This window comes from Erinaceus europaeus, chromosome 15 (genome assembly GCF_950295315.1).
Source record: "Erinaceus europaeus chromosome 15, mEriEur2.1, whole genome shotgun sequence".
NCBI classification, from domain to species: Eukaryota; Metazoa; Chordata; class Mammalia; order Eulipotyphla; family Erinaceidae; genus Erinaceus; species Erinaceus europaeus.
In genome coordinates, this window is record NC_080176.1 from 56,861,126 (window position 1) to 56,871,767 (window position 10,642).

The 10,642-nt window shown below is 38.7% G+C and overlaps 1 long non-coding RNA gene across 1 annotated transcript; it reads left to right on the forward strand.

The window, feature by feature from the left end:
• The first annotated feature begins 6,943 nt into the window (after positions 1 to 6,943).
• On the forward strand, positions 6,944 to 10,018 carry LOC132533015 (uncharacterized). The gene is made up of 3 exons (XR_009544897.1): positions 6,944 to 7,031; positions 9,165 to 9,272; positions 9,528 to 10,018. It is a non-coding gene; the product is annotated as an uncharacterized LOC132533015 (long non-coding RNA).
• Positions 10,019 to 10,642: the final 624 nt, after the last annotated feature.

The following is a 10,642-nucleotide window of genomic DNA, read 5'->3' on the forward strand; positions in this document are numbered from 1 at the left end:
GGCAGCAGGAGAAAGATGTGAGACTCCATAACTTCACTCCAAATTGCTGCCAGCGTGCCCCACGTAGTTAGTATTATATACACACACTGTCACTTCTATAATGCAATTATACTTTTCTTTATTCCATGTAGATATGTGAAAACAATGCTCTGGAGAGAGAGGGCGGAAGATACTGCAAGGCTTGGGCTAGAATTTTACTAAAACAAATATTTAGAAAGCTCATCATGGGGTTCCTACCACTGCCTTTTACAAGTTTGATGGTCTGTGCTCAGGGCATTTGTTAAGATGGGGGTGTGAATGATTTCACAGTTACAAGAAATGAAAATTAATGTATCATTTCAGTAATTCTCTCACATTGGCTGCTTATATATGCACAATTCTCAACAGAAGAAATGATCTAATCATGTTAAAAGTACAGTATCTGATGTACCTTTCATTTATCTTCCTGATAAATGTGATTGTTCAACAGCAGGAAGCAGCAAAGAAGAAAGTTCTTATTCTGGGCTTAATTCTGACCAATGAGAAAATGAAACTGAGAATTTAGAAAGAAGAGAACATGATCCTTGTCAGGCTATAGTTAGTGACAGTTAGGAAATGAATGCTTAGATATGTACAGTTTGGGGAAATAGTCAGTGTCAGGGAAATAAGAGGACTGATGTCCCAGTGAGTGCTTTTAAAAAGGAATAACACTCAGAAAAGGTGGAAATGTCAGTAAATTGAAATTTATTATGTCTTGATAAATATCTCAATTTTGCAGGCAGGAGGCAGTACCCCCCCCCCAAAAAAAAAAAAAGATAAAGCGGTAACGATGCTTTAGATAAAAAGGGCAAACCACAGAGACGGCAAGAGAGGTACTCTTAAACTCTCTAAAACTGGGCTAGCAAAAACTATTTAAGTTATCTCAGAAAGTGCAGAGGGAACAAAAAAGTGGTCCACGTTATCTATACAATTCCTGTTATTCTAAGTAGTGGGGTATTATAATTTCATTAACAATTTTAAAGTTAGTTTTATGCCGTCAACTAAAGAGTAACAACATGTATCAGAATTCTATGGCATAATTTGCAAAGTGCTTCTCACCACAGCCAAAGTAGATTATATGATCTTCATTTTATTTTATTTTTATTATCTTTATTTATTTATTGGATAGAGACAGCCAGAAATCAAGAAGGAAGGGGGAGCTAGAGAGGGAGAGAGACAGAGACACATCTGTTAACACTGCTCCACCACTTACAAAGCTTTCCCCTTGTACGTGGGGAGTGCGGGCTTGAACCTGGATCCTTGTGCACCGTAATATGTAAACTGAACTAGGTGTACCACTCCCAGACCTTATCATCTTTATTTTCTACATAAGCCAATTCAGCCCCACAAAGATTAGTCTACTCTCTGAAAATGACACAATTCTCAAGTTCAAAGCAAATGGACAACTGGAGGTCCAGATACACTATGCCCAAGTATATATTTCAAGATCTTTTACTTATTAATGAGAGGGAATAAATAAACTAGAACATCATTTGGGCACCAGAAGAATCAAGGATCGAACTTAAGGACTGCTTTTGCAAGTCCTGATATGTAATACTGCACACCTCCCCCATCACAGTATGTACCTAAGCGTCTAGCAGCTATCAACTGGGCAAATATGGAAATAGGTCCCAGCCTCTTACCTTGGAAAAGACATCTTCAAACTACAATAACAAAATGTAAACTTTTCATGAATAAAAATTTGCTTACATGACTAAGTTTTATTAGTAGTAGTTGTCACTGTTATAGGTCTGTGTGCTCTACTAATGGGTCTATGATATTTAAAACATATTCATAATACATAGGTCACACATTTATTCCACTACAGAATTTGTGTGTGTGTGGCAGGGGGAAGGATCTGATCTATGAAAATATTTTATCACTCCAAGGTGGCCTTTGCAGAGTGAAAGGCAGAGACATCACAGCACCAGAATTTCCCCCAGGGCCAGGTACTCCTAGGAAGCATTCGGGGACGTGACTCTAGGCCTCCTACATGTCAAGCCAGGCATCCAATTATGTTGTTGCTCCAGCTCGCATAAAGCATATTTTCTTCACCACAGAAGAGATCCAAAAGGCCTAGAAACACATGAAAAAATGCTCCAAGTCTTTGATTGTCAGAGAAATGCAAATAAAGACAACAAGGAAATACCACGTCACTCCTGTGAGAATGCCATACATCAGAGAAGGTAACAATAACAAATGCTGGAGAGGTTGTGGGGTCAAAGGAACCCTCCTGCACTGCTGGTGGGAATGTCAATTGGTCCAACCTCTGTGGAGAACAGTCTGGAGAACTCTCAGAAGGCTAGAAATGGACCTACCCTATGATCCTGCAATTCCTCTCCTGAGGATATATCCTAAGGAATCCAACACAACCATATAAAAATATCTGTGTACACATATGTTCTTGGCAGCACAATTTGTAATAGCCAAACCTGGAAGCAACCCAGGGGTCCAACAACAGATGAGTGGTTGAGCAAGTTGTGGTATATATTCACAATGGAATACTACTCAGCTATTAAAAATGGTGACTTCACCATTTTTAGCCAATCTTGGATGGACTTTGAAAAATTCATGTTAAGTGAAATAAGTCAGAAACAGAAGGATGAATATGGGATGATCTCACTCTCAGGCAGAAGTTGAAAAACAAGATCATTAGAGAAAACACAAGTAGAACTTGAACTGGAATTGGTGTATTGCACCAAAGAGTACAGATCCAAGAAGGATTACAGAGGACCTAGTGGGGGTTGTATTGTTATATGAGAAATATTACGCATGTAAAAACTATTGTATTTACTGTTTAATGTAAAACATTAATTCCCCATAAAGAAATTAAAAAATAAAAAATAAAAACAAATACATATATTTTTTCCTGACTTCAGTTTAATAAGATTGATAGCTGCAAGGTACCAATATTTTCATATTCTTTGGATCCTACTGAAAACAATGATCTATATTTTTTCACATGTAAAACCTAAAATATATATCATGCATATTTAGAATTATTTTCCTCTACGATGTTAAAAAGTAAATGCTAAAGTGTAAATTTTAACCAGTAAATATAATTTCTAAAGATATGTTTTTTATAAAATTAACAGTTGAGTGATTTAGCTTTTTTACAGAAATAACAATATCCAATGTGCTAACACTTGATATTCATAAAATTATCATTGTAAATAATGTCATTCTTTATGTATGGAACAACCAGCTAAAAACATATATACAAATTTGGAAATTAGATAATTCTTTTTACTGGTGGCAACAGGATCTCACATATGCACATGTTCATCATCCCTGATGACTTTTTAATTACTTTTATTTCAGCGAGAGAGAGAGAAAGAGAGAGAGAGAGAGAGAGAGAGAGAGAGAGAGAGAGAGGTCAACTGACCAGAGCACTGATAAGCTATGGTTTATGGTGGTGTTGAGGATTTACCTGGGACCTCTGAGTCTCAGACATGAAAGCTTTTCTATAACCATTATGCTAATTCCCTAGAACTGTTTAATGCTTGTAACACTGCAAAAGTTTCCCAACTACCATAGCAACATGTGAAGACATCCAGAATTATAAAATGAAACCCATACATATATTAGAAATGGACTCTAATTCTATTGCCAAGATCAACTGCCTCCATGCCTTCTGAGAAAGACTTACAATGCTGATTAATTTGACTCTCATCATAACTATGTTTTCTCTGCTCAAACCTTTCCTGTACTCTACAGCACTGTATGCCCTTGATTTACACAATGTCAACCTGTCAGCTTGCAGGTTACTAAAATATTGGTTTCTTTCCTCTTCTCTTCTCTTCTCTTCTCTTGTCTCTTTCTCTTCCCTTCCCTCCTTCCCCTTCCCTTCCCTTCCCCTTCTCTTCCCTTCCCTCCTCCTCCTCCTCCTCCTCCTCCTTCTTCTTTTCTCTCTCTCTCTCCCCCCCTCTCTTGTCACCAAAGTTGGGGCTCAGTATCTACATAAGAAAACTAACTTTGCTTTTTCTTTTTTCATTCTATTTTCTTCTTGATAGAGGTAGACAGAAACTGAAAGGGAAGGGGAGATAGAGAGGGAGAGAGAAAGAGAGACACTGCTCAACCACATGTGAAGCTTTTCCCCCTGCAAGTGGGGACTGGGGGCTTGAACCCACCTAGGTCCTTGAACATAGAATGTTCAAAGACAAGTTTTTCATATTTTTAAGACTAATAGAAAGAGATGTGGGAAGACTTTCCTTGGGCCTGAAGGGTTTTAGTCAAGAGAACAGATGTTTAAAGTCATGGATCATGCTCTACCAGCCCCAAGTCCCAGATCCCAGCAAATAAAGGCATCCAACCACTTCTAAATTAATTTTCCACTTGCATGTGTTTATGATTTAGAGAGCTCTCTAAAATGAATGATTCAGGTCAACTCCCCCTTCCTAATAATGATACAGATTGGCCAAGGCAATTGAGTTTCCTTACAATGCACCACAGAGAACTTGAGAAGTAGTGAGAACGTGTGTATAAAAACACCAAAAGCAGAGACCTCATTTAATTCTTAAAGTGCTTTCTAATTTTGTCTGAAATACATGATGTTTGAGGTCCCCTGAAGTGCTATAATCAAGGGATAGTCTAAAAATGTTTCCATCCCATAATCAGACTATATATGCTTATTGCATTTACATGGAAGCATGATTTGGAGTAAAGTTCTGTCAAATCAATTCAGTGTTCAGCTACAAGTTAGCATAACAGTCAAAATAAGGAAATCCACTATTTCAGAGTATTTGGAGAAGCTAATACATGGAGATGTGGAGTTAATTTTAAAGTCAAACCTCTCAACTTTTTTTTAATATTTAATTTTTTTTTAATATTTCTCAAATCTCTGACTTTCTCCTACATGACAAAGATTTTTAGTTTAAGCGAAGAGTTTCAGAAGGAACTCCCTCCCCCAAAACACACATACACACACATACATACAGTTCACAGAGGATTTGTGATTTCCAGTTACCCAGGGCACATAAACAAATAAAACCTTCCCTCTTTTAGGTTTTACAATGAGCCAGACAATTAAAGAGGTGGCCCAATGGAGGAAGCAGGTGAGCTCTAAGGCCAAGACACCTGAGTTTGAATGCCAGCATGCACCACCCACCCTCCCTAGCAGTGTATGTGTGGATAAGTAATATCTGTGGATAAGTAATACCTCTCTCTCTCTCTCTCTCTCTCTCTCCCTCCCTTCCCCCCCTCCTTCTTCTTCTCCTCTCCTCTCTCTCTCTCCCCACTACATACACACTGGAGCTTCACTGCTCCATACTGAAGTTTTCAGATATACAGAAAGATACCAGCACCAAAGCTTCCTTTAGTGCAGTGGAGACAGAGTTCAAATACAGATCACAATGACAAAGCAAATGCACTATTCAAGTGAGTTCTGGCTTCAAATGACTTCATTCTGTGATTCTATGAATCATTCTATGATTCTCTATCTCAACAACCCCACCAAAGTGTCCTGGAGCTCCGATTCCCCACCTCACTAGGTAATGAGAGAGGCAGGCTGGGAGTATGGATTGACCTGTCAATACCCATGTCCATCAGGAAAGCAATTACAGAAGCCAGACCTTCCACCTTCTGCATCCCACAATGATCTTGGGTCCATACTCCCAGAGGGTTAAAGAATAGGAAAGCTATCAAGGGAAGTGGGGGGATGGGATATGGAGTTCTGGTGGTGGGAATTGTGTGGAATTGTACCCCTCTTATCCTATGGTTTTGTCATTGTTTCCTTTTTTAAAAATAAATAAATAGTAAATAAGTAAATAAATAAAACCTACATAGTAATCTGCATGCCAGGAGAGAGGTTCTTTGCAGGACCTGGAAAGCTGGATCACATTGCACTAATTTTTTTTGTTGTTGTTGTTTGTTTGTTTTTGCTTGTTTTCATGAAACACTAGAGAGTGTACACAGGACCTAGACTCACAATATGACTGCCAAGTAACCTGCCTAGTATGATTATTTTCATTCTTTCTTTTTTTTTAGATTTTTAAAAATATTTATTTATTTATTCCTTTTGTTGCCCTTGTTGTAGTTATTATTGTTGTTACTGATACCGTTATTGGTGTCATTGTTGAATATGACAGATAGAAATGGAGAGAGGAGAGGAAGACAGAGAGGGGGAAAGAAAGATAGACACCTGCAGATCTGCTTCACCACTTGTGAAGTGACTCCCCTGCAGGTGGGGAGCCAGGGGCTCAATCCTTATGCCGGTCCTTGTGCTTTGTGCCATGTGAGTTTAACTCGCTGCGCTACTACCCGACTGACTCCCTCATTCTTTATTTCTTTGAGAAAAAGAGAGATGAAAGAGAAACATATAAAGAGGGGAAACTAATACAGTACTGCCCTACAATCCGTATCTTTTCCCAGGTACCATCCACGGTGCTTCCATTGAAGGACTAGAACCCATGACCTCAGGAGTGGAAGATATGCTTTATACTCTTTAGCTGACTCAGGGCCCACATTGCATCAAGGTTAATGGTGCCACAGAGAGGTGCAGTACCCATCCAGAATGGACCTATTCATTTGTACTGAAAAGCTCTTCTCTTGGCTTCTGGTGAGGGTTACACAGAACCATCCACATAGATGTTTAGACCTGTTCTCCATTGCTGACATGCAGCAGAAAGTTCCCCCACACCTGTGGATTCTTCTGAGGTTAGATGGACCAATTAACATCACACAGATTCTCAGGAGAAAAAGACAAAATTCCATAACATCTGTTTGGAGAATGTACATGACTGTAAATTCTAAAGTCAATGATGCAGACAAGGGGTTTCTATTCTGAGCTAAGAGGCCTGAAGTGGTGCATCAAGATCAAAGAGGGATTTTCACATGGTGAGGAAAAAGTGAGAACGTAAGACAAAAGATTACTTCTGGATGCTCACCCATTGTCGAAATTGAGTTTTCTGATACAAAGGTTGTTTCTGGAAATGAAGCTAATGGTGCCAATCTTCAATTCCTTAAGTCACAGCTACTCCTGAAGTCCAGCTGACCTTATTTTCATATACATGAAGGTAACACCTATTGGAAAAGACACAGTCTGACATCTTGGGGGAAAATACCACTAATAGAAAGTGAGATCTGGGGGCTGGATGGTAGTGCACTTGGTAGAGTGCACATGTTATAGTGCTCAAGAACATGTGCTCAAGCCCCTGGTCCCCACCTGCAATGTGGGAAGCTCCATAAATGGTGAAGCAGTACTATAGGTGTCTCTCTTTCTCTCTCACTCTCTTCTCAATTTATCTCTGTCTCTATCCAATAAATGAATAAATATTTTTTTAAAAAAGGAAGTGATATCTGAACCATTTTGCTACGGCCAGTCTCACACAATCAATATCCACTGTGTATATATGGTGAAGAGAATGGTGAAGAGGAGGACACAGAGAATATCAAGAATAGGAAACAAAAATTAAAATAATTCATTGTTCCAACTGGATATCTACAGAAAGTAAAATAAAGTTGCTAGTTGCTTTTCTAATCCAACTCGTGATAAGCATAACAAGGAATGTGTACATCTTCTTGAATGGTCCATATAGTCCTGTGAAAATTCAGCAATGCAAACCACCAGGGGATTCCAGAACCTTCTGCTCAAGGCAAATGACCAAGCAGTAAAGACTTTTTTTAAAACACTCACTAGGAAGCAGCCCATCTGGAACTCTCCAGGACTTGGAGAGTTGAGCAGGACTGACAGCTAATGGGAAACAATTTATGATCAGTGCCCATTGCAAGCTTATTATTCACCAACTGCTGACAGGCCCAACCCTTGACAGTGAAATGAGTGGGGATAATATCAGTCACTTTCTTTCACTCAAGTTGCAAATCTTCTAGTCAGCAGGTGAGACCTAGAAGCAGAAACAGCAACAGGGGAAGTAGATGGATTCAGTCATGGTTAGAGGTGCCCCTGAGAGGTGAGGGAGGTACAATGAAGACAGCAGGACTAATTGGGCTGGTAGTGAGTGTATGAATCAGTAGTGCTCATCAACAGCACCAGAGGATCTTAAGGGCAACAGCAGGAGAAAATCGAGGCCTACAATGTTAGAGAAAACTGGTTTCAAATACCATCTCTGCCACTTAGTAAATGGTCTTCAGCAAGCTACTTAATATCTCTAAGCCACCATTTACTCATCCATAAAAATAAATATAATAAAATCCACCTCGCAGAATAAGGTGCACAGACTTATTATGATAATGAATAGGATGTGTCTGCTACCACGTATGGCAAATTGAAGAGACTCAAAAAACTTTAGTCCCCATTCTGGAAGTTGCCCCTATGCCATAGAATACAGACTAAAAAAAGGAGGTGGTGGTGATGGGATGCACCTGGTTAATTGCACATATTACAACGTGCAAGGACTTAGGTTCAAGCCCCTGGTCCCCAACTGTAGGAAAGCTTCAAGAGTGATGAAGCAGTGTTACAGGTGTCTTTCTCTTTCTCTCTCTATTCACCCTTTCTTTCTCAGTCACTAATAAATAATACAAAAATTATTTTTAAAAAGACTATGTGCTTTAAAAAAAGGCTTTGGGGGCCAGGCAGTGGTGAACATGGTTTTGTTTGCATATTACCATGAGCTATGACCCAAGCTCCAGTCCCAGCTCCCCACCGTCAGTGAGGCACTTCGTCGTAAGTGGTAAAGCAGGTCTGCAGTTGCTTATCTTTTCTCTCTCCCTCTATCTCCCCTTCCCTTTCAATTTCCCTCTTTCTTGTTAAGTATAATAGATATTTTTTAAAAAGGGAAAAATAGCTGCCAAGAGTAGTGGATTTGCAGTGCTAGCACTGAGCCCTAGAGATAACTCTGTTGGCAAAATAAAATAAAATAAAAATAATTGAATTTATCCTCACACACAAAGGGCAATGCTACAAAGAAGTAATTCTAAAGGAAAAAAATCTACATTTATATATACTTAGCAACAGTAGTACTTTCTGGAGTCAATAGACTGATTCAAGTCTGACCAATAATAGCTAACAACTAAGCAGTTTCAAATATTACTGAATTTCAGTTTTCTCAGTCTATAAGGGGTAAGACCTACTTCACTATTTTTTGCTAGGATTAAATGAAGTATTTTATGAGAATGTCCTGATACTGCCTAACTTATTGTAGAAAATCAAGAACAAAAGATTTATCTTCCCCCTTTTCTCCTATGTGTAGATTAAGCTTTGCCCATGTGGAAAGTGATGAGTATTACCATGCAGAACAAAGAATGGGACCGATAAACAAAGAACAAAAGGAACAAAGAATGCCAGGCTGTTTGGCATGGTAAGGGAAGGACTCTGTAATTTGGGGGGAAATTAAACTAAGAGATTAAATCATGAAAAGGGGTGGGAAAATCTTGCCTTTTACCCCATCCTCCTTGTAGAAAGAGCATCAAGCCATACTTTTTAGGGAAAGGTGACCTACATCCTACCTGTCAGAAGAAGTAGGGAATTTATATTATTTTACTTACCATGATTTATGAGTTTTAAAAAAATCATTAGCAAGGATATAGTGTTTTCCTGCTATGTGTCCGAACAGGGAAAAGGAAAACAAGACTGGAGAAAGGAGAAGAAGAAAAAAGAGGACAGAAAGGAGAGGAGAAGAAAGGGAAATGAGAAGAAAAAGACATATAGCAAAGAAGGTCATAGAAGAAAAAGTGAGGAAATGCTAAGAGTCACAGATATCACAGTAGTCATTTGAAAGGGTAAATCTGAAATGGGCTCCTTTAATTCAGCAGTTTCATCATTACTTCCACTAGATTGAACTGCTCTGAGAATCATTCCCTCTGTGATATATGAGCTGGGGAGGGGCGATTAGCTAAACCCATATTACACAACGCCTATGAACTCAACAAAGGTTTAGTCATTTTAAAAGAACAACATTGAGTTTTGAACACGGTTTTAAAAAAATGAATATTCCATGTAAGAAAAAATGTTAAAGATGATAATGATATATGCTATAATTATTGCTCCATATGTTATCACCTTCAAGGGGAAAATATACACATATAAAGTGAGAATAATCCCCCATCTGAGTTTTCAGAATCATTTTTTAAAGTGAGAAATCCCAGGATCAGAGAAAAGGAACATTATTAAATAACTGTCATGTCAAACTTACAGGGAAATAGCCCCTGTTCCAACCTACGCATGGTGAGCACCTGGGAGAGATGGGCATCTCTCGAGGATTTATGGCTCCTAGAGGGTTGGAGAGCATGGTGGATTTCTCAAACTGAAAAACACATTCAGTAGCTATTAGTCCTATTATCTCTCTCCTAAGCTATATAACTGGAGAGTAGGAGGCAGAATGAGTATTACAAGTAAGTGATGGGAAGATGGAGAAAATGTGGGTGTTTCTCCCACTTGTGTAATTCTGTTGGGAGACTAGTCTACTGCTTTGTGTATCATGAAATGCCTCAGTTGCATTTATCTACTCCATTCCTGACTCCCCATAACTAAAACATCTGACATAATACAGACTCCGTACATATTGGTGACAGGAATGGAGGGATCCCATGCTGACTGAAAGATATTTTTTGCTATTTTCCTTTGAACACTTCCAGAAAATTTAGAGTTTATACAACACTTCTCTTGCTTATAATACAGATTTTTCTGATATTTATTTTTTAAAGTTGGGATTTTTATGTATGGGATTGT